This window comes from Pipistrellus kuhlii, unplaced genomic scaffold (genome assembly GCF_014108245.1).
Source record: "Pipistrellus kuhlii isolate mPipKuh1 unplaced genomic scaffold, mPipKuh1.p scaffold_m20_p_3, whole genome shotgun sequence".
Taxonomy (NCBI): Eukaryota; Metazoa; Chordata; class Mammalia; order Chiroptera; family Vespertilionidae; genus Pipistrellus; species Pipistrellus kuhlii.
The window spans coordinates 78,018,392-78,032,068 of record NW_023425529.1 but is presented as its reverse complement, the minus strand read 5'-3'; the positions used below and the strand labels follow the sequence as shown (position 1 = coordinate 78,032,068).

At 41.1% G+C, this 13,677-nt stretch overlaps 1 long non-coding RNA gene across 1 annotated transcript; it reads left to right on the top strand.

Annotated features, from left to right (window-relative positions):
- Window positions 1–364: 364 nt before the first annotated feature.
- LOC123653216 lies at window positions 365–8,677 on the top strand. Its single transcript, XR_006742890.1, has 3 exons — window positions 365–1,041; window positions 6,606–6,608; window positions 8,411–8,677. It is a non-coding gene; the product is annotated as an uncharacterized LOC123653216 (long non-coding RNA).
- Window positions 8,678–13,677: the final 5,000 nt, after the last annotated feature.

Genomic DNA, 13,677 nt, shown 5'->3' with positions numbered 1-13,677 from the left:
TGTGAGAATAAACCACTGATTTGCTGTGGTCACTAGCAGTAGCTCTGTTAATTGTATTCAATTAGACTCCTAATTGATGTAGCCATAGTAAAAAGTGCACTGTTATTTTTTATGTGAAGTCTGTTTACCATCTTTACCTTTGCCTCTTATATAACATAAACCACTTTTTTACTTACTATCTTTTTTAAGAACCCCCAAGAAGAATGGCTGGTGTTACCTATAGCCTTTGAAATGACAGCCCACAGCATTATTGCCTAACTATTTTGCAAATAGCATTTAGGTATTTTGAGTAATTGCTGCAGGTAGTTAATAATAATATTTCTGAAGCAGAAGAGTTCGTATCTTTGCACAAAGATTTGGCCTGAAAACTCAAGTCCCTTGAAATGATGCTCCAAAACTCCAGAACCACATTTTAAAATAGTAAAAATCATGTTTGAGTTTTGGTGTTCTGCTTTAAGAAAGTTTCCTTTCATATTGTTTAAGTCTTCATTCATCTTTATATCGACAGATTCCCTTTATGCTATGAAGAATAGCTAAGGATAGTTATGAGAACTGGTAAAGCTGATTTGCAAAGCTCCAGCAATAATTCAGTAATCATGTAAAATCAAACTCCTCAGCCCTGTTAGCAAATCAGCTGCTTTGTATGTCCACTGTGAGGCATTCTGGGAAATGAAGGTAATCCTAGAACTAGCCTCTTTACACATCAGCCCAAGCGAACTAGCTTAGTTTGCTAGTTATGTAGAGGAGAGAGAGAAAAAAAAAGTTTCCTGGACTGTGAACTATATAAACACTTGCCCTTCCTTTTGCAGTGGAATCTTTCGAAGGTTAAGTAATAGTAAATAATCAACCAAGATTTCTCAGATTGGCTGCGTTTACCTTTCTCTGAAAGAATTTTTCCCTGTGAGGACGAAGCAACTTTGGAATGAGAGTATTTCCTTTTCAGCCTCCTTGCTTCAGACATTCAGAGAACAAGCTCAAGCCTGGCCTGACTAGCAGGGCTGCCTGGGGCAGGCAAATAGACTTGCCATGTGGGGAAGGGAGGTAAGTTAGAATTTAACAGAAGGGGGGGGGGGGGTGGGGGGAGGAGGAGAAAACTCCGGTTCCATTTTTTAAGTTTCTGCACAAGTCCATCAGCAAGAAAAAGGCAAGCAGTGCCTTCCTTCCTCACAGGGGTAAAGAAAGTCAGGAGTCTTTCTTTAATAATAATGTTAAAAAGGAACAAGCAACACAAGTAATACACAAATGGAGAGAGAAAAACACAGAAATCCTGGCCTCGATGTCTGTTGACAGGACGTGATGTTACGATGGTTAGCTCAGAAGTGAGGACAGATAAGTTCATTTGTATGCATCTATATTACAGATGCAAATAAAAACTGGACTGATATGAACTGGGGAGAAAATATTCAAAGTGAATTTGTATTATTTACACAATGTTAAAGGAGAGGAACTTAATTCTTCTGTCCAGGGTACATTGGTTTATATTTTGTCCAGGGTCCACTGATTATGTTTATATTGACTATCCATTCAGCAAACATTTATTGAGTACCTACTATGTGCCAGGCACTGTGCTAGGTACTGGAAATGCACCTAGTATTATAGTGCTGACAGCATAAAGGAAAAAAATGCCCTTGAACTTCACAAGTAGGATACAATTTTACATGGCTCCTCCATTCCCTACTCTCAACAGAGCACAACCAGAGCCAGCCACCTGTTTTGTACTGTGATCTGTTAAGACAATAACAATTGCTGTTCAAAATGAGTGTGTATAAAACATTGGTAATGTTTTGTTTAAAAGCCTAGACCTTTTAATATTAGAAACATTTTCTCTGCTGCTAACTAATTACAACTCTGAACAAATTCTTTAATTGCTCTGGGACTAAGTTTAAACATTTTTAAAATAAGGTGGTAGTTTGAATTAGTGACCCTGAGTTTGGGATAAGCAGTAAGAGGAGATTAAGAGGAAGACAGCTACTTACTAGCCACTCATCTACTGTAGGAGCTCAGGGTAGTTACATAAACTTCTTAAAGTCTATTTCCTTACCCAAGAAATGGGGATAATGTGATATTTGTTGTGAGGATGAAATGGATTAATGGGTAATGCACCTAATTCAACACAGGGCATAGTAAAAATCTACCTAGTGAATACAGTTATTCTTAGCTTGCTCTAAAATTATCTGAGTCTTTGGTATGTATGTATTTCTGCCTCTATATCTATGTATTTATCATCTATCATCACTGATCTCCTATTAAGTCATTAATTGAGAGATCTCAACATGTTGGGGCACAGACAGGTAATGGGTTCTTCTTTTTTCCCTCTTCAAATCAGTACTTTCCATGGAGCTGTGCAATCCCCTTTAACATTCCTCAACAACATCTAGGGCAGATTGTAGAAATTTTCAGTTTTTAAAAGCTAGGTCCATGCAGTTTGAAACCTATTCTGGTTCACAGCTCTCTTCTCTCCACCCTCTCCCAGGCTCTGGCTTTGCCCATGTGGGGGCAGGGGGCAGAGATTCTCTGTTGTTCTTTCAACATTGTGGGTGCTGTGTCTTGGACTAACCCTCTGTCTGGCATGTTGGTGCCCCTGTGTGGTAAGCGCCAAAGGCTGGTGGCACATGTCGTGTCTTTGGAGGTCTCTGTGAAGCTCCTGACCACATATTTCAGTGACCAGGAGGTAGACTTCCTCTACCTCCTCAGCTGCTGCCCTGGCTGTCACCCTCCAGCCTGTTACCTATGGCTCTACCTCTCTAGCATCAAGTGGGTGTCTCTCTGCTTATGTGTAATTTCATTGATATTTGAACTGTGTTCCAAGAATGCAATTTTTGCCTTTTAGATGCTCAGAGCTCCCATGGATGTCTACTACTGATTGAGATACAGTTATAATAAAACTAGAGGCCAGGTGCACGAAATTCGTGCATGGGGTTGGGGTACCTCAGCCCAGTCTGCACTCTCTCCAATTTGGGAACCCTCAGGGGATATATCACTGATGGCTTAGAAAGTAACTGGGCTGATCAGGAGAAGGCGCCACCCCCATAACCCTGCTGCTGCTGCCACTGCTGGCTCCTGCAGCTGCCAAGGTGTTTTTATCAACATGGACTCCAGTCCCTGTTGACAACTCTCTTTAGGCATTTTCAAGATGTCTCTTTCATAGGATATGACATTTCTTCCTTCCTTCTTCCCTCCCTCCCTTCCTCTATCCCTCTCTCCCCTCTTTCTTTCCTTCCTTCCTTCCTTCCTTCCTTCCTTCCTTCCTTCCTTCCTTCCTTCCTTCCTTCTTTCTCTTTCTCTCTCTTTCTCTCTCTCTCTCTTTCTCTCTCTCTTTCTTTCTTTCTTTCTTTCTTTCTTTCTTTCTTTCTCTCTTTCTTTCTTTCTTTCTTTCTTTCTTCTTCAACTGAGGATATTTTTCTCAGCATGGAAAAGAGAGGCAAAGACAGAGAGAAACATCAATGTGAGAGGGACACTTTGATTGGTTGCCTCCTGCATGAGCCCTGACTTGGGCCCTAGCCAGGAAGGAGCCTGCAACCTAGGTACATGCCCTTGACCAGAATCGAGCCTGGATCCTGTGGGTCAGCAGGCTGAGGCTCTATCCACTGAGCAAAACCAGATAGGGTAGGATATGACATTTCTTAGCCCCTCCAGCAGCAGACCTTCATTTTTTCCTCCAGGAGTGTGGTGGAAAAACCCTAGATCACCTTATTGGATTCTTATTGCCCAAGTTACCAAGAACACTGAGAGTGGCAGCTTACAGGGAACTTAGCCAATGAGCGGTCAGAAAAAGTGTTTCCTCTGCAGCTCACATGCAGAGGCGGGATTGCCGTGCATGTGGCTGGCAGGCCCTGTTTTCTGTGGGTCTGCTCGCTGCCATAGCAGCTGGCAGGCCCTGTTGTCTGCGGACCTGTGTCATCCAAGGCTTGCCGAACCACGCACACAGTCCCCTCGCACCCACCTGCATGTGTAGCCTTCTCCTGAGCAGTCATGATGTTATGGTGTCCTGGCTAATTTGCATATTACCTCTTTATATATATCAATAATGTCATAAGGGGCTACATCATCATCTTGTTTTAATCCCCAAAATTTATTTGTATTTTCATTAGTTCAGATTTAATCTCCTTTATTCAACACAAGTAACCTCTTTGTGTATATATACTAGTCTGTATGTATATATAGTAATCTCTTTGTGTATATTTAATATGTTGTCATATATAATTTTATGTAATACACTTTATATTATTTATGATATACTTCTGTGAGAGAAGGTAGTCTTTTCCTTAACAAGTTTTAATTGAAAGTGCTCTTATTGACTACACATATATTAATATGTTTATTATGTTATTACATATAATATCTTTTAATGTTTCTATATATGTTATTTTATATATATTGTATATTTACATATCAATAAGGAAACTTTTATTCAAATTTGTTAAAGAAAAGAGTTCCTGCTCTGACAGAGGTAAGAAACGAGCTGTTGTTCTCATTGTATCTGTATTTTAAATTTATATCCCAAAACAATGATGTATCCATTTCTTTCAGAAAGTATTAATGCATCCATAAATTTTCTGGTGCTTTAAAAAAGTTTCAGAGAATTATGACATAATTTATATAAGATACATGAATTTTAAGTGTTAGTTTTAATGATTTTACACACAGGGTGGGAGCAAAAATAGGTTTTCAGTTGCTCCTATGGAAAACATACAATAATTAATAAATAATAATACAAGAATAAACTTTGTGTTTTATATAATCACAACAGGATAAGCTATTGGTTTGCCACTTTTGTTCTATCTCACTTGGAACCTTCTCAGGAGACTTAGGAATTGTGTCTCAAAAATGCCTGCCTGAGCCTGGCCATATGGCTCAGTGGTTGAGCTTTGACCCATAAATTAAGAGGTCACCAGTTGGATTTCTGGTCAGGGCACATGCCTGAACTGCAGGCTCAATCCCCAATAAAGGGTGTGCAGCAGGCAGCTGATCGATGTTTCTTTGTCATTGATGTTTCTGTCTCTCCATCCTTCTCCATTCTTCTCACTCTAGAATCAGTAAAAACCTATTTTTAAAAAGCCTGCCTGAAAGACAAAAGAGGGACCTATGTATCATTAGCATCTGTCATCAAGGTGGTCCCATAGCACTACTTCTGGGTTATAATGTGTTAGTGCCAAAGAGTGTTTCCTAGGTACACTGCCTCTTACATAAGAGAAGACCTGGGGCAGAATGCAAGAGGTGAAGGGGGCCCCAATAAATATTTTCAGACAATCAGATTACATCCATGGGAACCTGGACAAAGACCACATGGAACTCAATGCGACAGCAGTGGCTGCAGGGGGCGGAGGGATTGAGAGAATGTGAAGTGGTGCGTGACCCGTATCCAATACACATACCAACAATGTTTTGGTATGTAGACCCAGACCGGGAAACAAATTTCCAGTAACATGCCTCTTCTTGTAGCAGATATTTCCACCCGAACTCAGGCCTATTCTGCTGCTGGAGTTCATGCCTAGGCATGTTTGCCAAATTAATGGAGTCTATTTATTTGCATCAATATGCATGAGTTCTTTGCTTTTTTCCTGAAGAAAGAAAAGGGGAATTTTAAGTAAAGGAGCCTTAAAAGAGATATGGGAGAAATGGAGGGAACCATATGGTAGTTATCCTGTGACAAGGTTTAAACTCTATAAAAAAAGGGATCAGGCAGAAAGGGCGGGATCTCATTTAGGAGGGAGTCAATACTTTGAAACCTGACAGTACAAACTCTTTAAAGGTCCTGGGTACAAAATATAATAAACAAGTAAGAGAGTTGGGCTTTCTTTCTACTCCTGCATGGTTCCATTGGGTAGATCAAATATTTATAATGCAATAAACATATATGCTGTTCCATGTGACCTGGTTATCCTGCACATTTGGAGACAGAAAGTTTTTTTAAATTTACCTTTATTGTTGAAAGTGTTACAGATGCTCCCCCACCCCCCCTTATCACCACTGGCCCCTTTTACTCCACTTGCCACCCCTTGCCCTCAGGCCTTCACTACACTATTGTTTGTGACCATGGGTTATGCATATATACATACGTATAAATTCTTTGGTTAATCTCTTCTCTCCCTCCACTGGCCCCTTCCCTCTGGGATTTGTTAGTCTGTTCCATGCTCAGAGACAGAAAGTTTTTTATTAAGGGTATTAGCTGTCATAATCAGAGATCAGCCAGTGTGAGGTGGGACTCAACATGTGAACCAGCCTCCAGAGATAGCACAGGGGATCCCAACCAGAGCGTTAGAAAGAAGTCTTGACAAGTGAGCAGAGTTTAGTTTCTAGCTGCAGATAGCTCTACTACTCAGTGAAAGAGTAGCGGCCTAGTCACGGGAACTTGGGAAGGGGGTTATAGCAGGAGAGAATAAAGTAATAGTCTAAGCCCAGAAGAAATAACATTAGGAGTAGGAATCCAAGGTGCAGTTCAGGAAGGTATGAGGAAGAGCCAAGTAGAGTCCAAATGGATGTAATTATAAAACAAACTAGGGATAAATCCAGTAACTGGAAATAGCCTTGAGAGTGACTGGCCTAAGACTCCATTTAGTTCTTTTTCCTGAAACATGTCTGAAAGACCAGAGGGATATGACGAGGTTGTTTATTAGCTAAGCAGGCAAGTGGGCAGCAGGGACAGCGAGTTAAGTGGGTCTTCGCTGTCGAACGATCAAAAGGCTGCAGGTGCCTGAATCCGCTAACAAGGAAGAAGGCCACAAATAATTAAAGCCTGTTTGCAACAGGCCTTATAAGAGACAACTGCTGTTGTTTTCATCTGTCTGGACCCCTTCTCCTCTTCTTCTGCCAACAGGACTGGATTTTAATGACTTTCCAGAGAAGTGAGCATGTGACCTAAGCCCAGTCAATCAGTGTTAAGCCCTGTCAATCGGAGTGTTTCCTTTCTTGGCTTGAGGATAGGCAGGAAACCAAGAAAGACCAATCAGGTTCTTCATTGAGATTTGCTACTTAAGTGCTTAGGAAGGGAAGAGAGCTCTCACTTATCCTTGAGGTCATAGGCTATAAAGATGATGGAGTGTGGAGTTGCTTTCTGGCACCTTTCCTGGATGAATAAGGAAAGCCATCTGCAGTAAAAGACAATGAGTCCAAATTAAGAGAAAATCAGAAATGAGTAGTGATGAGAGGTAGTAGAGAGAGATAGCATCCTAAGGACATTACTTGGGCTCTGAATCCAGCCATGACTGAAGCAAAAGCATCCTTGCTCTACCATGAGACAGTAAGTTCACTTTACTCAAGCCAATTTCATATGGGGTTTTATCACTTACCCTGTAAGGAAATCAGATCAACACATTTGTTTATTTACTGCTTCACAGCAGTACATATCTGTTGTCTTCATCCATAGAGAGCCTTAAATATAAAGTTAGGACTGAAAATTGTTGCTCAAGTCTGGCCTCCTTTGTGCTTCAGGAGGACACATGGCCACTTGGGAGAGCAGATTGTGAATACTTCCTGTCTGGCAAAATGTCAATGATATCAGAACCATGTCATTGCCTGGCACTGCTTTTGACATACTTTTGTTCTTTGGAGCTTGCTTTTCCCTCTTTGAGCATGGTCTTCCCCGATGGTGGATGGAATCCTAAGCCCTTTCTTTTTGCCGAGGATTTTCAAACCTAGAACTCCAACCCTGACTTTTCTCCTGAAGCTAGATACATGCTTTTAACTTCTATTTGTGGGTTCAATGATCAGCTCACACAGTCTCCTGGTACTGATGACTTCCCCAATGTGCCAGTCATCTGCCCCCAATAGACCTGAAATTATTTGCGCTGTCTTTCTTCCCTACTTCCATGTGCACTGAGTCATGGAGAAAATCCCTTTCCTTCATGATGTCTGTATGCACCAGGAGCTGTGTGAAATGCTGCTGGTAGAACCAAAATCACGATGTAGTTTCTGACTTGATGAGTTTGCGTTTTATAGGTGGAGCCATGCAAGTGCCCTAACAGCTCAGCAGAGAAAGGACCATGGGAGCCTGACTGAAGGCAGTGTTTGTGCCTCTTATTGGGATCAGGGAAGTCATGGAAGGATTTCCACAGTCTTTGAAGGGAGAAGATGATTGTGAAAAACTGATTGGAGTGTTCTTGAAATGATGACTTTGGTTTACTGGCCCATTGAGGAAAAGCCCTGGGAAAAGCAGTGGGAACCTACTACAATATATTGCAGTCAACACTGAGCATGGTGTATACAAAAGCCAGTCACAGCCCCATTTGGTCTTTTCTCATATTCTGGAGCTATAAAATGGAAACACCAGCCTTTCTAGCTTCCTTTGCATGACCAACTTCAGCCAAAGAGAGTAAAGAAGATGTAACCTGGTGGATGCCATGGGAAAGCATTTATAAAGTGTTGGCATGCTTACCTTGGACTTCCTCTTCTCCCTCTTCTTCCTACTTAGGAACACACATGATTGCTTATGTATAGCAGCCACCCTGGACCATGAAACCACCAAGAATGAGGACATGTATGTGGGATAGAAGAGGAGAAAGGCAGAAAGATCCTAACATAATCTGGCTACTGTGACATCCAGGACTGCTTTCCCCCAAATGCCTTGCATGTGACAAAAGAATCCGTGTTTGAGTAAAAATCACTGTTTGTCAGATTTTCTGCTTCTTGCAGCTAAATAAAATATTAACCAATAAAGCCACATGTTAGGAACACTGAATGCCACTCTAGAGAAACTGAGGTTTATTCTATGAGCACAGAAGATGCAGAAAGCTCTTTACACAGAAGATGCAGAAAGCTCTTTAGGGAGATGCCATTATCAGAAAACCCTCTCCTTTTGCCCTTTCAAGCTCAGGTCCGTCTCCCTCTATTGATGGAAGCTTCTGACTCTTGTCTTGGCCACCTTATCCTCCCTCACTGTTGGGCAATGGTCAAGTATAGTTTAGTGACATGGACTGGTAGTAGTTCTTTATATACTTATGTTATGCATTCCAATAGAACTATAAGTGCATCGTAGGTAATTGGCCATGTTTTATACTTTCTCTTCTTTCCAAGTGTCTGGGTTGGAAAGAATGACATAGTGGGCTGGTGCTCAGGCACTGGGGTCTTGAGTTTGAATCCTATCTTTATCACAAAATATTTGTAGATCTTAGGCACATTTTTAATCTCTGTAGGCCTCAATTTCATCATCTGGGGAACAGAGATGATAGTAGAACTTGACTCATAGGATTATTGTGAGATTTAAATGAAGTATTTTTTTAAATGAATTCCTTCTTATCGGGTTAGTTACCATCACATATGTAGCAGATGGAGTGCATTAATGACCATCCTCTATCCATGTGCTTTCCAATGTGACTTTGCAGTTTTTCCCACCATGAAGTAGACTCCATTCTTACCCTTGAATTTGGCTGGCTTTATGACATTCTTTGGCCAGTAGAATGTGACAGATGTGGTACTGTGCTAATTCTCCATCTGGTCCTCAAAAGGCCAGGCCATTTCCCTTTTCTCAGGACCTCGCCTGTGCCATAAGAACAACCCCAGGAAAGGCTTTGGAGGATGAGTGACCTTGTGGAGTAGGACAGAATTTTCCCAGTGGAGGCATTTATAGACCAGCCAATCTGCTAGTTGTCAACAGTGAATCCAGATAGATCAGAAAACTTACTCAGGAAGCTCATACACTTAGCAGCAACAATAAATGCTAATTGTTTTGAGCCAGTAAATTTTGGGAAGGTTTATTATATAGTAACAGCTAATTGATATGTTTCTGGAAGACAGAGGAGGGACTTTGCCTATATCATTCACTACCCTATCCCCAATGCCTAGAACAATGACATACACAGGTGCTTAATATATTTTTAAGTTCCTGACTATAATTATGATTGTTATTATCATCTTAAAGAGTTATAGTACTGAATAAAGGAAACAATGCAGGAAAAGAATTCAACGTTGTTTTTGGCACATAGTGACTTCTCAATAAATGTTTGGTATCAATGGGATGATCAATGATGACTAGTTAATTGGTTAACACGTTTTAATTAATGTAAGACTAGCTGATGAGCAATGCTGTTTTAAGCCTAGTGAATGAAGCATTCCTTTGTCTTTCTGAAGACCTAACATTAGCCAGAGTTGGATTTTCATTTGTAACTTTAAATAGATAGGTAGGTCGATGAAAAGATCACAGATGAACTATGCCAGAAAACTTGGAGAACAAAATTCCACACGAACTATCCATGGAGCTCAGAGCTGAGGTTTCAACCTCCTATAAACTACCTTTTATTTCTTCTTTATTTTTCCTGGTTTACTCACCTCTGCTATTTGCCCAGCACCAGGCCACCATGTGCTGTATTCCCAAGTCCTCCCAGCACACTGCTCCACTCACTGCCTCCCAGTTGGTGGGGAAGCCTCTCCTCTGTGGCACTACCAGTGACCCTGGGGGTAGCTGGTGTGTGTGGGAATGGGAGGTGGAGCGTGAAGCCTAGAATAATTCCTGGGTAGCTGCATCATAGAGCTGATCCTGCTTGCTAGGTCTGCTTTGCTCTTGTGAAAAGAGACATTTTCATCCTCACCAAGCAGAAGGCTCATGCTTTTTAATCTCTCAGTGACCTCGTTACTTCCCAGATTACATTTGGCTGCTGGAAAGATGAACACATGGCACCCTCTCCGTGGGACTCATTATTTCCATTATGAAAACTGTCATTTATGAAATTCTGACCTTCTTTGATTTTGTATTTACACTAGGTAAAGCTAAGAATATTGTAATTGTCTGATATTTTGAAAACAGTTGTCACAAATCAAAGCAAAATGCTGATTAATGTTATGTGTTTTGGAGAACCAAGCTTTGGCTCATTAACTGGACTTTAATGTCATTACCCATCAACTTCAAGTCCTGGTAATTGCTCATCACAGATTGGTGCTAATTTGGTAATAATGGTGCTGACAGATTTGTATGTTTTCCCCACATTGCACATTATGCACATATAAAGACTGGTGTGAATACTAGACCTGAGCTAACCTTTCTTGTCTAAGAGGTTTAGGTGAGATGATATTTAACATCTTTCTTTACCAAGATTCTATGGTGTCAATAATATATAACTTTCATCTTGAGTGGCACAATAAGCAGATTCATTTTGGGAAAGGCACATACATTAAGCAGAACTGATATATATGGAATATAAGCAAGGGCCGATTCATTTCCTTCTTCCTTCTCTGCCATGTTTTCTATATTAAGATGAAAAGAAATGTTTCCTGATGGGCTTGCAGGATAAGCCCATAATCAAATGTTACATACCATCTGTTTGAGAAAGTATTTGGTAAGTCAAACTTAAGTAGCTATAATCACTGTGGAATCTGAAACTGTTTCCTGTTATCCTGTCTATTTTCTGAAGCAGATGGGAGGTAGTCTAGCTTCTTAATCTGGCACAAAACAGTAATAATATTCCAAGGAAAAAAGATATTTGTTTTGAGGCTCATACTTTGAAACTGCTTATTGAATTTGCTTTTCCTTTGCTCCCTACATAGTCTCCCATTCATTTACACTGCTTCTTCTCCTCCCCCTTCTGTGTTGAAGTTACTTATCCCCTCAATATGGCTTACTGCCTTCCACTCTATTCTACTCCTTGTCATTGTCCTTGGGGATTTTGACATACGGGTTGATAATTCTTACCTTGGCATTAGAAGAAGGCCAGACTCAGAGATGTCAATGATTGGCCCAAGGTTGTATCACTAGTTTATGCCAGTGGATGATAGATTGTCATGAGGATTAATTGAGACAGTGTATATTGAAAGTCTCATGGAGTGGGCTCATAACATGCTCCCCAACAGCTGTCAGAATCACGGAAATACAGAGCTTAATCAGGCTAATGTCCTGCTGAATGTAACTCTCAGCTCTGGCCATTTAGTTCCCTAGTTAGACGATTATGAAAAGAGCTTCAAAAGCTTTCTGTTTTTTTTTCTTCTTCCAATATTAGACACATTTTCCTAAAGGCCCCCTTATTTTTCTACTGGCTGAGTAACACACCACAGTCTTCTATTTGAGAGGCCAGGGTCATCTTCTGGAGCCATCAGTCCTTTCCTACAGGCTGGGGAGGTGATGCCAGCAGAGAACAAGGCAGAGATTGACTTGAGTTCACCTCTGGTCCAAGTCCACGGGGTTGGGTCACTAGGATATGGGCATCCCCATATGTCACATGCCTTCCAGGATATTAAGTGTCATGTAAACAAAGCTCCTTCACTGCTGTCCGGGTGTGTTGTCACCTGTCAGAGGTAATGTTTGCTTGGTGTGGAGACAAGCTGCCACATCTTCCTGCAGCCTTTCAAGTCTTTCAGTTCTAGTCCTGGACAGCAGTGGAGTTGCAATATCTGAAACCACGAAAGAACATTGGTGGGAGAATGTGGGGTTATTGGGAACGTGACTGCCTGAACTCACCTTGCACATTTGGGCTTAGTATGGATGGGTAAAGGTTTGGCATCTTCCTTTCCATGGTGAGAGAAAGGAGCTAGGGTTGGAGAGAGCCTGATGGTCTGCTCTTCTCTACTAAGTTCTGTGGTATCCATGGGGAGCACTACCCTCTATGCCAGGTTGTTTTAGTTTTACTTTAAAAACCAATTTAAGCCCTAACTGGTTTGGCTCAGTGATTAGAGCATTGACCTGTAGACTGAAAGGTCCCAGGTTCGATTCCATTAAAGGAATTACAGGAATTGAATTACAGGCTCAATTCTGGCCCTGGTATGTAGGAGGCAACCAATCGATGTGTCTCTCACACATCAATGTTTCTCTCTCTGCCTCTCCCTCTCTCTCTAAAAATCAATGGAAAAATGTTCTCAGGTGAGGATTAAAAAAAAAAAAGAAACACACACACACACACACACACACACACTCAATTTAAAATAGTGTATGTTAGACAGACATTGTTACCATGACTCCAAAGAGAACACGGAAGTCAGGGGTGTAGACCAAAATCTTGTTGGAGGTAGAAATAGAACCTGAGCCTTAACTCTTGTTTAAGCTCTGATTGCTTATTCCAGTGTACCAGCCAAAGCTACATGATGAAGCATTCAAACCTGAGAACTCACGTTCTGAGTTCAGGTTACATCTTTTTGATCTTTAACTTGTTCTCCCACTGCTGGGTCAAAGTAGCTCCTTGTTCTGTCCTATTATTTTTTCTTAGACTAGAGAGTTACCACACTTCCTGCTCCTGACCTCCAATGGGGGGTGAGGTGAGGGTAGGGTGGGACCTAATGACAGCTTTAGGATCATACCCAACTCAAGTGATTGCTCCAGACTATGAGAGCAGGGAGTTTGAGTCTTTGTTTTATAATCCTACCAGGCAGAACCGGTCTTTAATGCACGATTTGTAATAATGGAGGTGATTCTTCCATTATCCCATCACAGGTTCCTGCTAAGGATGCAGCAAGAGGCTAGGACCTAAATTTTGAGGGCATAGTATCCTAGATTTAAATCCTGACTCCATTGTTTCCTGGCTGTGTGACCTTTGGCAAGTCCCTTATCTTCTCTGTACCTTGATTTCATGGTCTATAAAATGGGTAAAAGGAATTCCTTAGGATGAGATAATCTTCACAAAGTCCCAGTCACATAAATAATATTCAGGAAATAATGGTTTCTTTACTCCTCCACACGCCCCCACACATGTCAAATATGGTAATATATTTTGAACATCACAATAAAGAAGAAATATTATGCTTAGGTAAACTAAATTGATC